The following is a 22,287-nucleotide window of genomic DNA, read 5'->3' as shown; positions in this document are numbered from 1 at the left end:
CGTGGTTATATTTGTCACGTTCGGCCTGGTGGCCATCATCGCGCATTAGGGCACGCCCCCGCGATCCGTAGATCGATCTGGTCTGGTCTGCTTTGTTTTCCAAGTCCTGCTGCACGTCATATGTATATCCCGAGCTGTTTTATTTCTGTTTTTATGGCAAGGTGGTGCGGGCTCGTGGTTGGCTCTTGTTGCCGCTTTGTCCCGGCCACGTGGTGGTCGGTCAGCCGCATTATGCGCTGGAAGGACGGGCTCCAGCGCTTCATCATCAAACTGGGGTAACAATTTGTGCTTCGAGTAACTTTTGGTTGGGCATTCGAGGCCGTATTCCTCGGCTGCCAGGACGCCAGTCCATCTATCGTTGAGCAGATCCTGATCGGCTTGAAGCTGCTGCTGCTTCTTTTTCAGGCTCCTTGTAGTGGCAATTAGCCGGCGCTTAAAGCGTTCCTGTTCGTAGGGCTCCTCAGGCACGATAAAATCTTCATTGCCGAGGCTCACCTCGTCCTCGGAGAGCGGAAGGTAGTTGCTATCCTCTGAGTCTTCATTCATGGCCTGTTCGTCAGGGATGACTCGCCGATCTTCCCATTCGTCCTATTCGGAGGTTGGCTCAATGGGGTCTTCATTGTCTTCGGCACCGTCCGGTGTATTGTTTTCTCCTGTGACGGTGTTGCTGTTTTTGCCACGATGTGGCTTAGAGCGGCGCCGCTGACGTCGGCGCTTTGGCTGTATCTCAGGAGGTTTATCCTCGACTGGATTTTCATTGTCGCCGTTGTTCTCTTTGGGTGTATTCACCATGTATCTGTCGTACGAGGAGGTGGTTGTCCAACGCCCTGTATGCGATGGTTCCTGCTCTTCTCCGGCATCGTCGTCCATACCATCGATGTCTTCAAAGTCGTAATCGAGCATGTCGGTTAAGTCGTCGACAGTGGCTATAAAGTGGGTGGTGGGCGGGAAGCGAAATTCTTCGTCATCGGCTTCCCATTCAAACCGGATATAATTCGGCTGTGAGTTCCCTGACAAGGAGAGGGACTTCAATGAGTTTAACACATAGCCTAGAGGTGAGTGCTGGAAGATGTCCGCAGAGCTAAACTCCAAGGTTGGTGCCCAATCAGGTTCGATAGATGTGGATGCATGTGGTCCGGAACCTATGGTCGGAGATGGATCCGAGGTTTCGATGACACAAGCCTAGCTCGATGTTGGGTCTATGTGCGGCTCGACCACTGCTGAGTCTGCGGCTTCTGTGGCGGGGTTGAGCTTCCTGTCCTCGGACGGCGTGGTCTGCTCCGGGTCTAGGACCAGAGCGGTTATGGGCGCTATCTCCTGAGCGTGGTCCGATGGCAGATTTAGGTCATGTTCATCATGGTGGCAGGGGACAGCCGTTATGGGCTCGAATCCGTCGAAGATCAAGTCTTCACGAATATCGGCCACGAAATTCAGGCTTGCAAATCTGACCCGATGGCCAGGGGCGTAGCTATCGATTTGCTCTAGATGGCCAAGCGAGTTGGCCCGCAGTGCGAAGCCACCAAATACAAAGATCTGTCCGGGGACGAAGATCTCCCCCTGGACTGCGTTGTTGTAGATGATTGATGTAGACATCAGCCTTCTAGTGACGGCACAGCGGAACTCACAATCAAAGCACCAATGTCGGTGTCAAAACCGGCGGATCTCGGGTAGGGGGTCCCGAACTATGCGTCTAAGGCTGATGGTAACAGGAGGCGGAGGACACAATGTTTACCCAGGTACGGGCCCTCTCTATGGAGGTAATACCCTACTTCCTTCTTGATTGATCTTGATGAATATGAGTATTACAAGGGTTGATCTATCACAAGATCGTAATGGCTAAACCCTAGAAGCCTAGCCTATGATTATGATTGTTGTTGTCTCTATGGACTAAATGTTGGAAATATGCCCTAGAGGCAATAATAAAATGGTTATTATTATATTTCTTTGTTCATGATAATTGTCTGTTATTCATGCTACAATTGTGTTATCCGGAAATCATAATACACGTGTGAATACATAGACCACAACATGTCCCTAGTGAGACTCTAGTTGACTAGCTCGTTGATCAATAGATAGTCATGGTTTCCTGACTATGGGCATTGGTTGTCATTGATAACGGGATCACATCATTAGGAGAATGATGTGATGGACAAGACCCAATCCTAAGCATAGCTCAAAGATCGTGTAGTTCGCTTAGCTAGAGCTTTTCCAAATGTCAAGTATCATTTCCTTAGACCATGAGATTGTGTAACTCCCGGATACCGTAGGAGTGTTTTGGGTGTGCCAAACATCACAACGTAACTGGGTGACTATAAAGGTGCACTACGGGTATCTCCGAAAGTGTCTGTTGGGTTGACACGAATCGAAACTAGGATTTGTCACTCCGTATGATGGAGAGGTATCTCTGGGCCCACTCGGTAATGCATCATCATAATGAGCTCAATGTGACCAAGTGTCTTGTCACGGGATCATGCATTACGGCACGAGTAAAGTGACTTGCCGGTAACGAGATTAAACGAGGTATTGGGATACCGACGATCGAATCTCGGGCATGTAACGTACCGATTGACAAAGGGAATTGTATACGGGATTGCTTGAGTCCTCGACATTATGGTTCATCCGATGAGATCATCGAGGAGCATGTGGGAGCCAACATGGGTATCTAGATCCCTCTGTTGGTTATTGACCGGAGAGGCGTCTCGGTCATGTCTGCATATCTCCCGAACCCGTAGGGTCTACACACTTAAGGTTCGGTGACGCTAGGGTTGTAGAGATATGAGTATGCAGTAAACCGAAAGTTGTTCGGAGTCCCGGATAAGATCCCGGACGTCACGAGGAGTTCCAGAATGGTCCGGAGGTAAAGAATTATATATAGGAAGTGAAGTTTCGGCCATCGGGAAAGTTTTGGGGGTTACCGGTATTGTACCGGGACCACCGGAAGGGTCCCGGGGGTCCACCGGGTGGGGCCACCTATTCCAGAGGGTCCCATGGGCTGAAGTGGGAGGGGGAACCAGCCCCTGGTGGGCTGGTGTGCCCCCTTGGCCCCCCTGCGCCTAGGGTTGGAAACCCTAGGGGTGGGGGGCGCCTCCACTTGCCTTGGGGGGCAAGCCACCCCCCTGGCCGCCGCCCCCCATGGAGATCCCATCTCCTAGGGCCGGCACCCCCTAGGGGGCCTATATAAATAGGGGGAGGACAGCCGCACTCATGCTCTTGGCGCCTCCCTCTCCCTCTGCTACACCTCTCCCTCTCGCAGACGCTTGGCGAAGCCCTGCTGAGATCGCTGCTGCATCCACCACCACGCTGTCGTGCTGCTGGATCTTCATCAACCTCTCCTTCCCCCTTGCTGGATCAGGAAGGAGGAGACATCTCCCTGACCGTACGTGTGTTGAACGCGGAGGTGTCGTCCTTTCGGCGCTAGGATCTCCGCTGATTTGGATCACGACGAGTACGACTCCCTCAACCCCGTTCTCTTGAACGCTTCCACTCGATCTACAAGGGTATGTAGATGCACTCCTCTCTCTCATTGCTAGATGAACTCATAAATTGATCTTGGTGAAACCGTAGGAAATTTTTTATTTTTTGCAACGTTCCCCAACAGTGGCATCATGAGCTAGGTCTATGTGTAGTTCTCTTTGCACGAGTAGAACACAAATTTGTTGTGGGCGTAGATGTTGTCAACTTTCTTGCCACTACTAGTCTTATTTTGCTTCAGCGGTATTGTGGGATGAAGCGGCCCGGACCGACCTTACATGTACGCTTACGTGAGACAGGTTCCACCGACTGACATGAACTAGTTGCATAAGGTGGCTAGCGGGTGTCTGTCTCTCCCACTTTAGTTGGAGCGGATTCGATGAAAAGGGTCCTTATGAATGGTAAATAAAAGTTGGCAAATCACATTGTGGCTTTAACGTAGGTAAGAAAACGTTCTTGCTAGAACCCTATTGCAGCCATGTAAAACATGCAACAACAATTAGAGGACGTCTAACTTGTTTTTGCAGCATATGATTTGTGATGTGATATGGCCAAAAGTTGTGATGAATGATGAATGATATATATGTGATGTATGAGATCATGTTCTTGTAATAGGAATCACGACTTGCATGTCGATGAGTATGATAACCGGCAGGAGCCATAGGAGTTGTCTTAATTATTGTATGACCTGCGTGTCAATGATTTAACGCCATGTAATTACTTTACTTTATTGCTAAACCGTTAGCCATAGTAGTAGAAGTAATAGTTGGTGAGCAACTTCATGGAGACACGATGATGGAGATCATGGTGTCTTGCCGGTGACGAAGATGATCATGGAGCCCCGAAGATGGAGATCAAAGGAGCAATATGATATTGGCCATATCATGTCACTATTTGATTGCATGTGATGTTTATCATGTTTTTGCATCTTGTTTACTTAGAACGATGGTAGTAAATAAGATGATCCCTCATAATAATTTCAAGAAAGTGTTCCCCCTAACTGTGCGCCGTTGCGAAAATTCGTTGTTTCGAAGCACCACATGATGATCGAGTGTGATAGATTCTAACGTTCACATACAACGGGTGTAAGACAGATTTACACATGCATAAACACTTAGGTTAACTTGACGATCCTAGCATGTACAGACAAGGCCTCGGAACACAAGAGACCGAAAGGTCGAACATGAGTCATATGGAAGATACGATCAACATGGGGATGTTCACCGATGATGATTAGTCCGTCTCACGTGATGATCGGACACGGCCTAGTCGACTCGGATCATGTATCACTTAGATGACTAGAGGGATGTCTAATCTGAGTGGGAGTTCATTAAATAATTTGATTAGATGAACTTAATTATCATGAACTTAGTCTAAAATCTTTACAATATGTCTTGTAGATCAAATGGCCCATGTTACCCTCAAGTTCAACGCGTTCCTAGAGAAAACCAAGCTAAAAGATGATGGCAGCAACTATACGGACTGGGTCCGGAACCTGAGGATCATCCTCATAGCTGCCAAGAAAGATTATGTCCTAGAAGCATCGTTAGGTGAAGCACCCATCCCAGAGAACCAAGACGTTATGAACGCTTGGCAGTCTCGTGCTGATGATTACTCCCTTGTTCAGTGCGGCATGCTTTACATCTTAGAACCGGGGCTCCAAAATCGTTTTGAGCAACACGGAGCATATGAGATGTTCGAAGAGCTAAAAATGGTTTTCCAAGCTCATGCCCGGGTCGAGAGATATGAAGTCTCCGACAAGTTCTTCAGCTGTAAGATGGAGGAAAATAGTTCTGTCGGTGAGCACATACTCAAGATGTCTGGGTTGCACAACCGCTTGACTCAGCTGGGAGTTAATCTCCCGGATGACGCGGTTATTGACAGAATCCTCTAGTCGCTTCCACCGAGCTACAAGAGCTTTGTGATGAACTTCAATATGCAGGGGATGGAAAAGACCATTCCCGAGGTATATTCAATGCTGAAATCAGCGGAGGTAGAGATCAAGAAAGAACATCAAGTGTTGATGGTGAATAAAACCACTAAGTTCAAGAAAGGCAAGGGTAAGAAGAACTTCAAGAAGGACGGCAAGGGAGTTGCCGCGCCCGGTAGGCCAGTTGCCGGGAAGAAGTCAAAGAATGGACCCAAGCCTGAGATTGAGTGCTTTTATTGCAAGGGAAGTGGTCACTGGAAGCGAAACTGCCCCAAGTACTTAGCGCACAAGAAGGCCGGCAACACTAAAGGTATATGTGATATACATGTAATTGATGTGTACCTTACCAGTACTCGTAGTAGCTCCTGGGTATTTGATACCGGTGCGGTTGCTCATATTTGTAACTCAAAGCAGGAACTGCGGAATAAACGGAGACCGGCGAAGGACGAGGTGACGATGCGCGTCGGGAATGGTTCCAAAGTCGATGTGATCACCGTCGGCACGCTACCTCTACATTTACCTACGGGATTAGTTTTAAACCTTAATAATTGTTATTTTGTGCCAAGTTTGAGCATGAACATTGTATCTGGATCTCGTTTAATATGAGATGGCTACTCATTTAAATCCGAGAATAATGGTTGTTCTATTTATATAAGAGATATGTTTTATGGTCATGCCCCGATGGTCAATGGTTTATTCTTAGTGAATCTCGAACGTGATGTTACACATATTCATAGTGTGAATACCAGAAGATGTAAAGTTGATAACGATAGTCCCACATACTTGTGGCACTGCCGCCTTGGTCACATTGGTGTCAAGCGCATGAAGAAGCTCCATGTTGATGGACTTTTAGAGTCTCTCGATTATGAATCATTTGACACATGCGAACCATGCCTCATGGGCAAAATGACCAAGACTCCATTCTCCGGAACAATGGAGCGAGCAACCAACTTATTGGAAATCATACATACTGATGTGTGCGGTCCAATGAGCGTTGAGGCTCGTGGAGGATATCGTTATGTTCTCACTCTCACTGACAACTTGAGTAGATATGGGTATGTCTACTTGATGAAACACAAGTCTGAGACCTTTGAAAAGTTCAAGGAATTTCAGAATGAGGTAGAGAATCAACGTGACCGAAAGATAAAGTTCCTACGATCAGATCGTGGAGGAGAATATTTAAGTCACGAATTTGTTACGCACTCAAGGAAATGTGGAATCGTTTCACAACTCACGCCGCCTGGAACACCTCAGTGTAACGGTGTGTCCGAACGTCATAATCACACTTTATTGGATATGGTGCGATCTATGATGTATCTTACCGATTTACCTCTATCTTTTTGGGGATACGCTCTAGAGACAGCTACATTCACTTTAAATAGGGCACCATCTAAATCCGTTGAGATGACACCGTATGAATTATGGTTTAGGAAGAAACCTAAGCTGTCGTTTCTAAAAGTTTGGGGATGCGATGCTTATGTCAAGAAACTTCAACCTGAAAAGCTCGAACCCAAGTCGGAAAAATGCGTCTTCATAGGATACCCTAAGGAAACCATTGGGTATACCTTCTACCTCAGATCCGAAGGCAAGATCTTTGTTGCCAAGAACGTGTCCTTTCTAGATAAAGAGTTTCTCTCGAGAGAAGTAAGTGGGAGGAAAGTGGAACTTGATGAAGTACTACCTCTTGAACCGGTGAGTAGCGCAGCTCAGGAAGATGTTCCTGTGGTGCCAGCACCAACTGAAGAGGAAGTTAATGATGATGATCAAGGTACTTCGGATCAAGTTACTACTGAACTTCGTAGGTCCACGAGGACACGTTCCACACCAGAGTGGTATGGCAACCCTATCCTGGAAATCATGTTGTTAGACAACGGTGAACCTTCGAACTATGAAGAAGCGATGGCGGGCCTAGATTCCAACAAATGGCTTGAAACCATGCAATCTGAGATAGGGTCCATGTATGAAAACAAAGTATGGACTTTGACAGACTTGCCCGATGATCGGCGAGCGATAGAAAACAAATGGATCTTTAAGAAGAAGACGGACGCGGATGGTAATGTTACCATCTATAAAGCTCGACTTGTCGCTAAGGGTTATCGGCAAGTTCAAGGGGTTCACTACGATGAGACATTCTCTGTCGTAGAGAAGCTAAAGTCCGTTCGAATCATGTTAGCAATTGCCGCATACTATGATTATGAGATATGGCAAATGGACGTCAAAACGGCATTCCTTAACGGTCATCTTAAGGAAGAATTGTATATGATTCAGCCGGAAGGTTTTGTCGACCCTGAGAATGCTAACAAGGTATGCAAGCTCCAACGATCCATTTATGGGCTGGTGCAAGCATCTCGAAGTTGGAACATTCACTTTGATGAGATGATCAAAGCGTTTGGGTTTATGCAGACTTATGGAGAAGCCTGCGTTTACAAGAAAGTGAGTGGGAGCGCTGTAGCATTTCTCATATTATATGTAGATGACATACTTTTGATGGGAAATGATATAGAACTCTTGGACAACATTAAGGTCTACTTGAATAAGTGTTTTTCAATGAAGGACCTTGGAGAAGCTGCTTACATACTAGGCATCAAGATCTATAGGGATAGATCGAGACGCCTCATAGGTCTTTCACAAAGCACATACCTTGATAAGATATTGAAGAAGTTCAATATGGATCAGTCTAAGAAGGGGTTCTTGCCTGTGTTACAAGGTGTGAAATTGAGCTCAGCTCAATGCCCGACCACGGCAGAAGATAGAAAAAAGATGAGTGTCATCCCCTATGCCTCAGCTATAGGGTCTATTATGTATGCCATGCTGTGTACCAGACCTGATGTAAACCTTGCCGTAAGTTTGGTAGGAAGGTACCAAAGTAATCCCGGCATGGAACACTGGACAACGGTCAAAAACATCCTAAAGTACATGAAAAGGACTAAGGATATGTTTCTCGTTTATGAAGGCGACGAAGAGCTCGTCGTAAAGGGTTACGTCGACGCTAGCTTCGACACAGATCTGGATGACTCTAAGTCACAAACCGGATACGTGTATATTTTGAATAGTGGGGCAGTTAGCTGGTGCAGTTGCAAGCAAAGTTTCGTGGCGGGATCTACATGTGAAGCAGAGTACATGGCAGCCTCAGAGGCAGCGCATGAAGCAATCTGGGTGAAGGAGTTCATCACCGACCTAGGAGTCATACCCAATGCGTCGGGGCCGATAGCACTCTTCTGTGACAACACTGGAGCTATTGCACTTGCCAAGGAGCCCAGGTTTCACAAGAAGACCAGGCACATCAAGCGTCGCTTCAACTCCATTCATGAAAATGTTCAAGATGGAGACATAGATATTTGTAAAGTACACACGGACCTGAATGTAGCAGATACGTTGACTAAACCTCTCCCTAGAGCAAAACATGATCAACACCAGAATTCCATGGGTGTTCGATTCATCATGATGTAACTAGATTATTGAACTCTAGTGGAAGTGGGAGACTGTTGGAAATATGCCCTAGAGGCAATCATAAAATGGTTATTATTATATTTCTTTGTTCATGATAATTGTCTGTTATTCATGCTATAATTGTGTTATCCGGAAATCGTAATACACGTGTGAATACATAGACCACAACATGTCCCTAGTGAGCCTCTAGTTGACTAGCTCGTTGATCAACAGATAGTCATGGTTTCCTGACTATGGGCATTGGATGTCATTGATAACGGGATCACATCATTAGGAGAATGATGTGATGGACAAGACCCAATCCTAAGCATAGCTCAAAGATCGTGTAGTTCCTTTAGCTAGAGCTTTTCCAAATGTAAAGTATCATTTCCTTAGACCATGAGATTGTGCAACTCCCGGATACCGTAGGAGTGCTTTGGGTGTGCCAAACGTCACAACGTAACTGGATGACTATAAAGGTGCACTACGGGTATCTCCGAAAGTGTCTGTTGGGTTGACACGAATTGAGACTAGGATTTGTCACTCCGTATGACGGAGAGGTATCTCTGGGCCCACTTAGTAATGCATCATCATAATGAGCTCAATGTGACCAAGTGTCTGGTCACGGGATCATGCATTACGGCACGAGTAAAATGACTTGCCGGTAACGAGATTAAACGAGGTATTGGGATATCGACGATCGAATCTCAGGCATGTAACATACCGATTGACAAAGGGAATTGTATACGGGATTGCTTGAGTCCTCGACATCGTGGTTCAGAGATCATCGAGGAGCATGTGGGAGCCAACATGGGTATCCAGATCCCGCTGTTGGTTATTGACCGGAGAGGCGTCTCGGTCATGTCTGCATGTCTCCCGAACCCGTAGGGTCTACACACTTAAGGTTCGGTGACGCTAGGGATGTAGAGATATGAGTATGCAGTAAACCGAAAGTTGTTCAGAGTCTAGGATGAGATCCCGAACGTCACGAGGAGTTCCGGAATGGTCCGGAGGTAAAGAATTATATATAGGAAGTGAAGTTTCGGCCATCGGGAAAGTTTCGGGGGTTACCGGTATTGTACCGGGACCACCGGAAGGGTCCCGGGGGTCCACCGGGTGGGACCACCTATCCCGGAGGGCCCCATGGGATGAAGTGGGAGGGGAACTAGCCCCTGGTGGGCTGGTGCGCCCCCCTTGCCCCCCGCGCCTAGGGTTGGAAACCCTAGGGGTGGGGGCGCCTCCACTTGCCTTGGGGGGCAAGCCACCCCCCTGGCCGCCGCCCTCCCCGGAGATCCCATCTCCTAGGGACGGTGTCCCCCTAGGAGGCCTATATAAAGAGGGGGGAGGGAGGGCAGCCGCACCCATGCTCTTGGTGCCTCCCTCTCCCTCTTCTACACCTCTCCCTCTCGCAGACGCTTGGCGAAGCCCTGCCGAGATCGCTGCTGCATCCACCACCACGCTGTCGTGCTGCTGGATCTTCATCAACCTCTCCTTCCCCCTTGCTGGATCAAGAAGGAGGAGACATCTCCCTGACCGTACGTGTGTTGAACGCGGAGGTGCCATCCGTTCGGCGCTAGGATCTCCGGTGATTTGGATCACGACAAGTATGACTCCCTCAACCCCGTTCTCTTGAACGCTTTCGCTCAATCTACAAGGGTATGTAGATGCACTCCTCTCTCTCATTGCTAGATGAACTCATAGATTGATCTTGGTGAAACCGTAGGAAATTTTTTATTTTCTGCAACGTTCCCTAACACTAAACCCTCCGGTTTATATAGACACCGGAGGGGGCTAGGGTTATACAAAGTCGGTTACAAAGAAAGGAATCTACATATCCGAATCACCAAGCTTGCCATCCACGCAAAGGAGAGTCCCATCCGTACACGGGAAGAAGTCTTCTATCTTGTATCTTCATAGCCCAACAGTCCGGCCTGTGTTAATAGTCCGGCTGTCCGAGGACTCCCTAATCCAGGACTCCCTCAAGGTCTTCCAGGAGTAGCTGGATGAGTCGTCTTGATAAAGACGAACGGGGACGCGGACGAGTCATTAAAGGCAAGACACACGTGTTTGCCGACACGGCAAGAATGACAAGTGTGTTCAACAACCTTATGACAAGTGAAACAAAAACTCCTAAGAATATGACGAAGGTAGCAACGTTGGGATGTCCCAAGCGAGCATGCCAGAGGTTCATACCAGCAGAAGAGGGCGATGGGAGTGGTGGATGGTGGGTGGACTGAGTAGAGCTCATCGGGGCTATCACACCAGTGGAGAACCATTCGGGTATGGGCGTCCTTCGTAGAAAAACCACATTCATTAAGACAACAAACAGAGATAAGATTTTTTTTAGTTTTGGAGAAACAAAAACGTTAGACATATTAATAGGAATAGAATTAGACGGAAAAATATGTATGACCAACATGTGTGATCGGGAGAGAATAGTCATCCCCGAATGTGATGCGAGTAGAAATGTTCCTGGGAAAAGAAGTGGCAAGGTTACCAGGATAGGACGACATGTGGGCAGTTGCCCCGGTGTCCATGTACCAAGCACCTCCTCCACCGGTGTAGGAGTTCGGCGTGGGAGTAGAGTGCAGCGCCGTTAGGAGCACCGGGTCCCATGGGCACGGGTGGTAGTGGTGGAGGTACTATGCACTAGAAGGGGCGCTAGCCTATTAGTAGGAGGGTGCCCGCGACACCATGTAGGCCGCGGCCGGCTGCGGGTCGGCGATGTAGACCTAGTGTTGTGCCGAGCGAGCGCTGATGATGCCGGGGGCCGACAGGCGGGGCACCGGCTGGAGTACGTATGGACCATTCTGGTCCACGAATTATGGACGAAGGCCCACATCGGCATGGGTAGCAACTGCTGCTAGGAAGCAACCCAAGATGCGCGATTAGGGTTGGCCGACCGTTGTTGGCCCTTGCGGCCTCCCTTGTCATGGCGGCCGCCGCGATCGGCGGGAGAGGCGGGTGCCGTCTTCTAGGTAGGAAAGGGAAAGCCCAGTGGGTGCGAGGAGGGGCTATCGGCTGCTGTGGAGGAGGCGCGTCGTGCGAGGTACGGGCGACGAGGTCGGTATGCATGGCCCGCGCCTTCATCTTCTTCATGCGGCGCTCCTCCAACCGCAAGTATGCAAACAACCTTGGGGAAGTTCGGATTGGGGATGAGCGTGAGGTTGTACACCGCATTAGTAAACTCTGCACTGAGGTCGGAGACAAGGGTGCTGAGGAGGAGATCGTCAGATACATTTTCACCAGTGTCGCGTATCTCGTCGCAGATACGCTTCAGGCGTGTACAATACTCATACACGAATGAGTTATCTTGATGGCACCCTAAGAATTCTTGATGAAGAAACACGAGTCGCTAAGGACGGTTGTCGATGAAGAGATCGTTTAGCTTCTTCCACACAAAATAGGCGTCATCATCATCCTGCACCACCGTGTAAAAAAGGCCCTTCGAGATGGTTAGAAAAAAACAACGGATAAGAGTGGCATCGATGGCCGACCACTCTACGTCGTGTTGCATGGCTGCCGCATCGACGGAGCCGTCGGTGTGCTCCTAGAGATGATACCTAGGGGAGACTAAGTTGAAGTAGGTCTTCCAGGAGTAGCAGGACGAGCCGTCTTGAGAGAGACGAGCGGGGACCCGGTCGAGCATGTTGAGGTTGCGGAGGTCTTCGATGGAGGCGGGCTCGAGGATGGCAAAGGGGTTTGAGCCGTCGTAGAGGGTGGAGTTGGAGGCGATGGCTGTGAGGTAGGTTAGTGTTCGGTGGTGAGGGAAGAAGAAGTGGGGGCGACAGTGGCAGGGGGTATGCGGCAGTCGGTGGGAGAGGTAGGAGACGGCGGCAGGAGAGCTGCGGTGGTCGGTGGGGGAGAGAGAGAGAGGTGGCGACGACAACGGGTAGGAGCAGCGACGGCGGAAGCTTAGGTTAGGAAGTTTTCGGTATCTGATACCATGTAGTTTGACAATATTTGCATTGATCGTATGCCGTAGCATATAAAGAGTACATGGACATGAATATCTCAACCATACGCACTGTACAAGGAAAGGATCGGGAGGTATCTCTAGACTAGGAAACAATAAAACACAATCCTAGCTCAACAAGAGGGATGTTGAGTTTTTAAGCTCGAGCTCAAATTCTCCTGCATGAACAGTAAATTCAAAAAAATAAAATAAAAAATCTATTTTTTTGGCAAACTTTAAAGAATGTTTGGAGTGCATGAAAAAATTCATCACAAAATCACATCGGTGCAAGATGTGGTGAAAAAATCGATACTCTGAAAATGTTACTTTCAAACACATTTTGGAGCTCTGATTTTTTTTGCCATGACTTGCTCCAATGTGATTTCATGGTGAAAAATTGCATGCACTTTAAACATTTCTTAAAGTTCGCCACAAAAAAAGTTCATGGCAGGAGCATTTGAGCTCGAGATTAGAAGGATACTTTCGACTTGAGAGATATTTGTTCTTATTCTACATAACTTTGCACTTGGAGGCCCAACAAAATCTACAACAATATATGTTATGTAGTAAACATCAAGTTCTTTTTTAGTGTTGTTGTCGGAGACGTGAGTACTGGAGGGTATCTCTTTTAGATCTTGCAATTTTATCTTGTAGTTTCTTGTTCACTAGTTTGGGTCATGGAAGAAAACAACAATAACATGAGTGCAATTCTTTTTTTACGGGGATAAAGGAGTTTTATTCCAAAGTAATAGAGGTTATAGTCTGCTGATACAAGATCTAGAATGAAAAGGGGCATCGTTGTAACCAACAAGTGAGACCGTATGATGTGCGTGTTCAGGTCATCTAAGCCGACCTTCCCCTCCCCTTCCCTCCCATGGGTCGCCCCGCGCGGCGACCAGGGGGGGAACCCTAGTGCCGCCAAGCCCTCGGCCCTCTTTCCCACCTCTCCTGCCTGCCGCCGCCGGGGCGCGCCGCCGGGCAAAGCCTAGTTGGCATCGGCGGCGGCGGGATCTCTCCTCCCGCAGCGGCCGGACCTAGCGCCGGTGGCGTTCAGCGGCAGTTGGCGGCGCGTTGACAACGGGGCGCGCCGGCGAGGGCTCAAGGGGCGACAGCAGGAGCTGCTTCCCCCGATGGTCGCGTGGGGGGCTGTTCGGGAAGCGCCTATGGTGGTCGTGGTCGATCTGCTTCAGATTTGACCGCCGGTGCCTCGGGCGGCGCGGGGATCTCGGGGCGGCGGCCACGATCGGTGGCGCGCGGTGCGGCCTGCCTGGCGTGCGGCACCCGCGGGTGCAGATGGGGGGCTTCCACGGCTGTGTGGGCGGCGTGGACGCGACGGTGCTACGGCGGCTCCTTGATGGCCGCCCGGAGTTCCATGGGAGGCGTCGTCTCCAACTCGATCTACTCTGGTTCGTGCTGGCTACGGTAGCGACTACGGTCGACTCCAATATTGCCTGGACGGATCTGGGGGTGGGCATGGATCCGGGGGAAACTCCAGGCCGGCGTGGCGGCCGCACCAAAGTCGACGCCCTCGGTGCCGATTACCTTCCTGGAGGCTTCGGTGTGCATCATACACCCCCACCTCTGCCATGAGCGCAGGCGAAAGCCTCTGTTCCTCTGTTTGGGCGACGATGGCACTTCGGTGTCGTGTTCCTTCCTGAAGGCGTCGGCCGAGGACTGCTCAGGGTGGTGGAGTTGCTGATAGTTCGGAGTCGACGCGAGATGGCATGTAAGTGGAGCGGTGTGGCATCAACAGTATCATCGACGGTGGGTCTCGGCGGCATGGCGCAGTCGAGTCTCGGCGTCCGATGCGCGGAGATGGACTCGCGCGGGAGGAGGAAGCTGTCTGGCGTCGTGGTGGCATCGACGGTAGCTAGACCGTGCAAGGTAGATGCAACAGTACAGCTCTAAAGATGGATTGGTGGCAGGTGGCTGCGATGGGCTCATACCCGGCAGGCGTCCTGGTTGAGGAGTGCGCCGGACTGGTAGGTGCCCCATACCCGGCAGGCGTCCTGGTTGGGACCTCAGGCCTTAGATGTTTAGGTTTGGCTACGATGTCTGTTTGGTATTAGGCCCAAACTATCAGCGCCCCTTCATCGATTGGATAGGTAGCGACATTTGTTGCTTAGTCGGTGGCTTTAGTCTTGCTGTTGTATGACTTTGTAAGGTCTTATAAGAATAATTAATAAAGTGGCCGTATGCATTGCCCAGATGCAGAGGCCGGGGTCATCCTCCTTTTCTAAAAACAAGTGAGACTGTAAGCCATACGAGCGTAATTAGCAATACAGTGAGAAACCTTATTTTATGAACGGGCTATCTTAACCGAAATAAACTCCCGCTCCAACATGAACAACTTCATATTTTCAATCAAGTGACCATAAAGACGATTTGGCGAGGGACGAATTCAACAATGAAGAAAGAGCTCCCACCGACGGCTGGCGATCAAAGGGCGGCTCACACAACTCCTGGTTGTTGGTGAGAAACTCAGTCGCTCTTGTCCGCCACCTCCAGATTGCTCAGACTGCCATGACGGCTCCTCCCGGGCCGCTCACAAACAAGTCAGGAAATGATATCAAGTGGCTATCATCGAATGGGCTGGCCATGGAAATCCGATGAATTAGCACCAATGGATGAGTGCCCTGGCAACTCTGCTACAAACCCCATGCGCGGTGCAAAGAGGAAGAAGGTGAAACTTCCACCCCGCACCAATGGTCGGGCTTGGAGCGAGCATCATATTAACCATTCTAGCCTCCAAATATGGAGTCCGCGTGCTCATTTATGGAGCGAACTCTATAAATTGCGACAATCAGAAGCTATATGATGGTTTTGCTAAAGTTGAGTTTTCGAGTAAAATCGCCGTACCTATCTTCGAAAAAAAATGTTAAAAGAATACTGTGTGAAGCAATTCTCACAGGTTCGAGTAAAAAAAGAGAGTAAAATCGTCGTATTGATGCTTCGGTCTATAGGACGACTCTGCCACAGTTGTTCTAGCTATAGAATCGCAGTTTGCTCTTTTCCACGCTCCACAACACTGAGGGCTTGTTCGGTTGCAACAAAATTGAAGGGATTGGAGTGGATTAGGGTGGATTAAATTCCATACAAGTCAAAGTCTCCCTCAATCCCCTCCAGGAGAGGTTTTAACCGAACAAGGCCCGAGGCATATACGATGGTCTTATCTACTGTTATCATGCTTTGTCATCCTTACACGCAAGAAAGAAAAAACATGCTTTGTCATCCACCCTTAAATATCCCATCGCATGTAGTATTGCCCTTCGTCATAGAGCTTGAAAATATCCCGGATACTTTCTGCAGCTTCAGTTCCTGACAGAAGAAGGGCCCGCATGGTGAGCATCACGCATCACAGATTCGCCGTCGGCAACTCGCTGCCGCTGCCATCAACGGAACGCGTGAGAGGTTCACGTCCTCACGGGTCCCAATCCCACCATCGCTCGTTCTGGAACAACGGCGACATTTCCATCCGGACTTGTTTCGGAATTTGATTGAGCTTCCCGCAGCAAACGCCAACTCGTGCCTGAATTTGAGCTTGCCGGAGCGTGCATACTGTTTATACCCTGATTGGATTGTCGTATTTGAAGCAAATACACCTGTAAAATATACACGTGTAAAGGAAAACCGGTTGGACTTTAGATACGCACTTGGTTGGCCATTTTCGGGCTGTAAAGCATACCCCTAGAAAAAACGATTCGCTACTTACAACTGTAATCGGCTTGTATATGATACAGAGCCCAGCCCATCTGTTTTCCCCATACCCCTCCCCTCTCTCGATACCGTAGGCGAGGACGAGGGCCTAGCCGCCGTAAACCACAGGACGGGGAGGCGCCGGCGGACAGCCGGTGGCTCGTTTCTCTTACTCCAAGCGGCCAGATCCAGCCTGAAGCATCCGGATTGCAACCCCCAGCCAAGCACAGCTTACAACCGGAAGCAAAATACAGCTTGTGCCATGGATTTTACTGGAGACTTGTAAATTACAGGTGTAAACATTTACAGGTGTAGGAAAAATCAAACAATCCAATCGGGGCCTTACACGCGTTTCATTTCTTACATAGACAATTGGGCGTGTATTATTTTCCCATCACGCGCACGACTGGCCGTGACTGTCAGGTCTGGTGAATTGCGTTCCTCAAACCACCGCCACTGGTTCCTATTCACTCCGCACTTTCTCAGCACAAGTCACTTTCTTGTAATAATAAAAAAGGTGTTGCGTCGCCCAAATGGGAGAGAAAGCGGCCAAGCTTTAACATTTGGTCGCGTTCCATCCTTGTCTTAGTTGATTAATCACCATCGCATTAGCAAATTGTTTACAGAATTATTACAACTACTCGTTGCCATCAGACATGGGCCTTTGTTTATTTGGTGCCGCGTTAGGTGCCGCGTTCCGTAAGTTCATTTGGCTCTACCAAAAACAACTAGCCACCGAACTCGTCAAAGTCCATCGCAACATTAACGATAACATCAATTATCTTCTGTCCACATTACGTTCTTCTGAGACTTCATCCTTGGCCAGCTGCAGCGCATAAACAAGAATGTTATATTGCTAGCCGCATCGCGTCGCTTTAGAGCATTTTAATGTCAGTAGAAGCTTATCCAGACGCCTAGAGAAAAAAGATATATTTTTTTGCGATGAAAAAGAAACATCGGAGCACCTGCTGTTTCAACGCAGAGCATCTACTGTTTTAAAACTAGTAAGCTTGTACGTGCAACGCACGTCTCAACTTATACAAAAACAATATAATACTGCTTGAATATTAACAAAACCATCATACATGATTCATTATCCATGGTAAGCTGTTAAAAAATAAACAATTGCTCACAGAACAACAGATTATGAGTAGGATATGATATAAATGAATAAACAATATCCCATCTCGGTTGAGATGCCTTCACCAAGATTATGTTCTCTGCTTCGTCTTTATCCAGATTCATTACTGAAAAGGTATTTAAGTAGTTCAATGACATCACATAAGCTTGCACGTGCAATGCACGTCTCGACTTATCCACAAACAATATACTGACTAAATCAAATGATGGGATAATCAGTTCTATTTTTTGACAAGCACCTAGTCATAAGTAAACCACAAAAAAAAACATGCATTCAATATTACTAATATGTAATACTACTTGAATATTAACAAAGCCACCATACACGATTCATTATCAATGGTAAGCTGTTAAAAAACAAACAATTGCTCACAGAACAACAGACTATGAGTAGGATATGACATAAATAAATAAACAATGTCTCATCTCGGTTGAGATGCCTTCACCAAGATATTATGTTCTCTGCTTCGTCTTTATCCACATTCATCACTGAAAAGGTATGTAAGTTGTTCAATGGTTAGCACACCCTATCCGAGATAAATAGTACTTTCCTGGACAAACAGTTAGAAGGGAAGACACTTCGCTAGCAGTGTTGGAGTTTTGTATACATAGTTGTACTACCAGGGTAAGAAATAACAACATAAAAAATCTAATATAACATCATGATTACATGGACACCTCATTGGCACATGAATGTATTCAGAATTGCTATAAATTTAGGGTTTGCGGTCTACCCACTATTCCTCTGCACTTATTCGTGGTGACGCTCAGAATTCGCATATCTGGGGGCTAGGGGGTAGGGGGCTTCTCTAACAGAAATGACCCTAGATTGCCATCACCATGGCATTACCATGTGACATTGTGATGTGTTCGTGTGCTTATAAATCATAGTCATCTTCCTTGAAATATAATTTAGGACATGTAAGAAAGCAAAATGTACAGTAACACATGCTGGTAGCATGTGAGGGCCAGGGCGGCAACCTACCAGCAGCGAGCTATCATAGCTTGGGAGCGTTGACCACAACACATAGCATTATAAAGAGGGGAATATAGAACAGCACATATGCACAACCCAGGAATGATGGAGATTATTCCTAGCAACCCGATTTTCATACCAGAACAGGGACGATACACCATTCACACATCAATGTAACATCGAATAATTCTGTAGATGCATAAGCATAAACATACCAGAACAGGGTGGGGACCTTCTAAAGATTGGAGTGGTGCTGCATTCCTGTCTTTTCGTGAGCATATTATCAGCCTAGATGTGCAAAAAACAAAATTGATTGGTATTACACAGGGATTACAAATTAAAAAAGTCTTTTCTTAGACCAACATGTATTGTGTTTGTAATCATTCAGAACAAAAATTAACTTAATACTGAACTTAGAACAAATGATCGAGTACCTTAAATCCTAAATAGAAGAAAGCTCCCCGGTATGCAATGTCCGGGAGTTCGTATGTGTATCGTTTCATGAGTAGTCTTGTGTTGACCTTACTGCCTAAGTGCACTTTGCACTGTCAGGTGTTTTCTTTTGATTCCTCTACTCCCTTAGAGCCCTTTATAGATTCTTGTTGAAATCTTAATACGGAAGCATAAATTGCTACTTTTAGTCAAAAAATAAATAAATAACAGAACAAAGCCAGTTTTGTAGTTCTAAACATGTTTTGTTAGCAATTTACCAACCTACTATCGATTGCCTCAATGATCTTCTTGTAGTCGAGAGCCACCAACTCGCCACGGACCCAGGTCATCTAACCGGCCGCCTTGCCATTCCGCCACTAAAACATAAGAACATTTCTGATTCCTTCTTCACTGCATCCAGTGTTATGCAGGTATCTCCCTTGAGGCTCCTCGTTCCCTTGTTGAGTTGTCCCGACTCCGAGTTCTGACTTAGTTACCAAATAATGAACATGATTTTATTAGTTCCAACTATATCTTTTGTAACTAATTAAAACATGCACAACTTTTGCCCGTCAGCTCTATAAATTACATTAAAAGTGGAATAATCATAATTACAATTTCGCAAGTAATCTAGCTGTTATAGTGAACCTACTGGATAGATGGAAATAAATTTCATCAATGAGAAGGATACTAAAGGTCTATATCTGCATGGATTTGTCCTGAACAATTCTGAATGGCAGAGAGAAAGCTAATGTTGACAGGGAAAAATGGGTAGCGTCAAGATCATATGTTTTAAACAAAAACAACTCCATGTAGCCCAGCAGCTGGAACATCAATGTAATGATCCAATCAGAAGCCTGGAGTGAATTACTATGAACAAATAGAAATGGGTGTCTTCATGCCTACCAAAAATAACATAAAAATGTTCTCCACCTCCCCAAACAAACCATTGCTTCCACAACCACTTATTTTTTCGCCACCTTGTTCCTAAAAAATCCAACAAAAGCATTATCGAAAGAGAATAACATGTTATGACGTGCTAACTGAATTCCTACACTACTGTAGGATGGTTGGCCTGGCGAATTCAAGAGTTAAAAAGTGATAGGGAAAATAGATTATAAACAAAACTGAATCGGTTATGACCTTGAAGTTGAGAAGACCATGTACAATTAAGAAACACTGTAGATCAGCATACATTCTGGTCTACTGTAAAACTAAAACTAAACATGTCAATCGTTGCAGAGATGGGAAAATATTGGCAGGTTAGTACAGTGAAAAGAGATGAAAGAGGCGACTAATAAGCTAGAAGGGGTGCAGCATGGTGAAACGAAGAAGAGAGCAAATCAACCACTTGCTTGACTTCCTTACCATGTCCTTGACTCCATGTCCACCCAGTTCGTACTATGCTTAGCCAGTGATAGAATGTATTTCTGTCTGGGTGAGTTGAACTGAAACTCTGAAGCGGACATCGTTCTAAACACTGCGTGTGTCTGTATGTCCACAGAAATTAGAGGGAGCGACAGAGATTATGAGGGTGTGTGCCTACGGACCCAAACTTACAGAGAAAACCCAAGACAGCAGGAATGCTGAAGAGATCAGAAGATGGTGGGGCAAACACGGCGGCGTGTTGCCTCATAATGCACATCCATGTCTAACTCTCGGTCCTTCTTCTCCGTGTCCTCCTCCTCCTCTCCTGTCAGGGTCGTCGTCATGATCTGCCACAGAAAAAATATAAAAAATGAACACGTCGCTCGATCAGAACAATAGAGGAGAACCATCGTGTCGGGGCAACTGTAGGGCGGCCGTCAGAATGGAGGGCAATGGAGGTTTCCCGCGTCGTCCTCTGCGTGGAAGACGCCTCGATCCGCAGGGGCTCCGGGTGTGGGGACTGGCCAGGTTGGAGGAGAAGAGTAGGGGGCGCGTGACGGACGCCAGCGGCTCGGGAAGAGGATGAAGGAATCGAGGCGTGGCGGAGGCGGTGTGGCAGCGGCCAAGCTGCGGCTGGGGAGGCGGCGAAGGGGGCGGCAGGGGAGGCTCCCGGCGACCCGCAGCGGGGGCGGGCTCCCGCGGCTGGGGAGGCTCCCGGCGACCGCTTCCCGTGGCTCCGACTGCGCGAGGAGGCGGTGAAGGGCGCGGCTGCAGGAGGCGAACGGCGCGGCTGTGGGAGGAGGAGGAGGAGGTCGTGCCGGAGGAGGAGATCGTGCGGGCAGGCTGTTTTCTTTTTCTTATTATTACTGCGGGGCAGATTAGCGATCGATAGACTGTGGCTTATTGCGTGGTTGGTAGCTTTAAACACAGAATAATTAAAAACCATTAGATTTTAACGATGAATGGATGTGATTGTTTGGATCTGCCTCTCTCTTTCTTTTAAGTATTACTCATCTACGTACAAGACGTTTTTGTAGTTGAATTAGATATTCGAAAAAATAAATAAATGTAGAGGAAGTACTAGCACATACTGATTCGGCTTACATTGCACTTAACTGCAGGCGGAAGCAGTTGCTCCGATTTGCATGTCCGCGCCGGTAAAAGCAACGCTTAACCACACAGCACGGATCGGGCGGCCTGCAATGACCAAGCTCCGTAGCCGCTGCTCCGTCGTCCTCCTCTTTAAGACCCCCGTGCTTTAGTTAAGAGGCATAAACTAAAACCCGTCCCGCGTCGCCGAGAGGAATTGCTACTCCGGTACGTGGTCGTACACGGCACGGCACGGCACGGCGTCACCGGTACAAATCCGGGGAGACAACGAGAGCGCGCCCTCCTAACTCAGGAGAGACAATGGATGAAAAAAAAAACTCAGGAGAGACAACGCGCATGCATGCTTGCACCGTACGGCACGCGGGGGGGGCAGCACCAACATTTCTGCCCAAGCCCAGTGCGGTGGCATTCTATTCCGAACCCAACACGCTAGCCCAGCCGCAACCCAGCCAAACCAAACAAAAACCGACCGAATTCCCCCAGCAGATTGCTGTTATCCTCTCATCATCAGATCACAGTAAACGGAGGTGAAAGTGAAACCGAGCGGCGAATAAGCAGGAGCAGGTCGGCCGGCGTTGGTTGTCGCGGGGCGCCGCCCGTTCCGTTCCGTTCTTATCCACTCCGGCGCGGTGAGCCGAAGCGGCGTCGGGGCCACGCGGCCGAATCGCTGCCAGTGACCCCTCGCGCCCGTGGATCCACGTCGACCAGGTCAAGCCCCATTAACCCACCCCCCCTCCCCCCACCCTCACCACTAGCCCGACTATTATTATCAACGCGTCG

General features: G+C 48.1%; 1 long non-coding RNA gene across 12 annotated transcripts; it reads right to left on the bottom strand.

The window, feature by feature from the left end:
- Positions 1-17,905: 17,905 nt before the first annotated feature.
- Positions 17,906-21,221, bottom strand: LOC119276905. 12 transcript variants are annotated; one of them, XR_005136852.1, is made up of 7 exons: positions 20,398-21,216; positions 20,173-20,235; positions 19,936-20,016; positions 19,312-19,517; positions 19,032-19,206; positions 18,813-18,885; positions 17,906-18,110 (listed from the first exon to the last, which is right to left on the bottom strand). It is a non-coding gene; the product is annotated as an uncharacterized LOC119276905 (long non-coding RNA). The 12 variants fall into 12 exon arrangements; XR_005136851.1 differs by lacking the exon at positions 20,173-20,235 and having other exon boundaries at positions 20,398-20,519; positions 20,590-21,215; XR_005136845.1 differs by having other exon boundaries at positions 19,936-20,519; positions 20,590-21,221.
- Between the last annotated feature and the right edge of the window lie 1,066 nt (positions 21,222-22,287).

This window comes from Triticum dicoccoides, chromosome 3B (assembly GCF_002162155.2).
Source record: "Triticum dicoccoides isolate Atlit2015 ecotype Zavitan chromosome 3B, WEW_v2.0, whole genome shotgun sequence".
Lineage (NCBI taxonomy): Eukaryota > Viridiplantae > Streptophyta > Magnoliopsida > Poales > Poaceae > Triticum > Triticum dicoccoides.
This window is presented reverse-complemented; position numbering and strand designations above follow the sequence as displayed.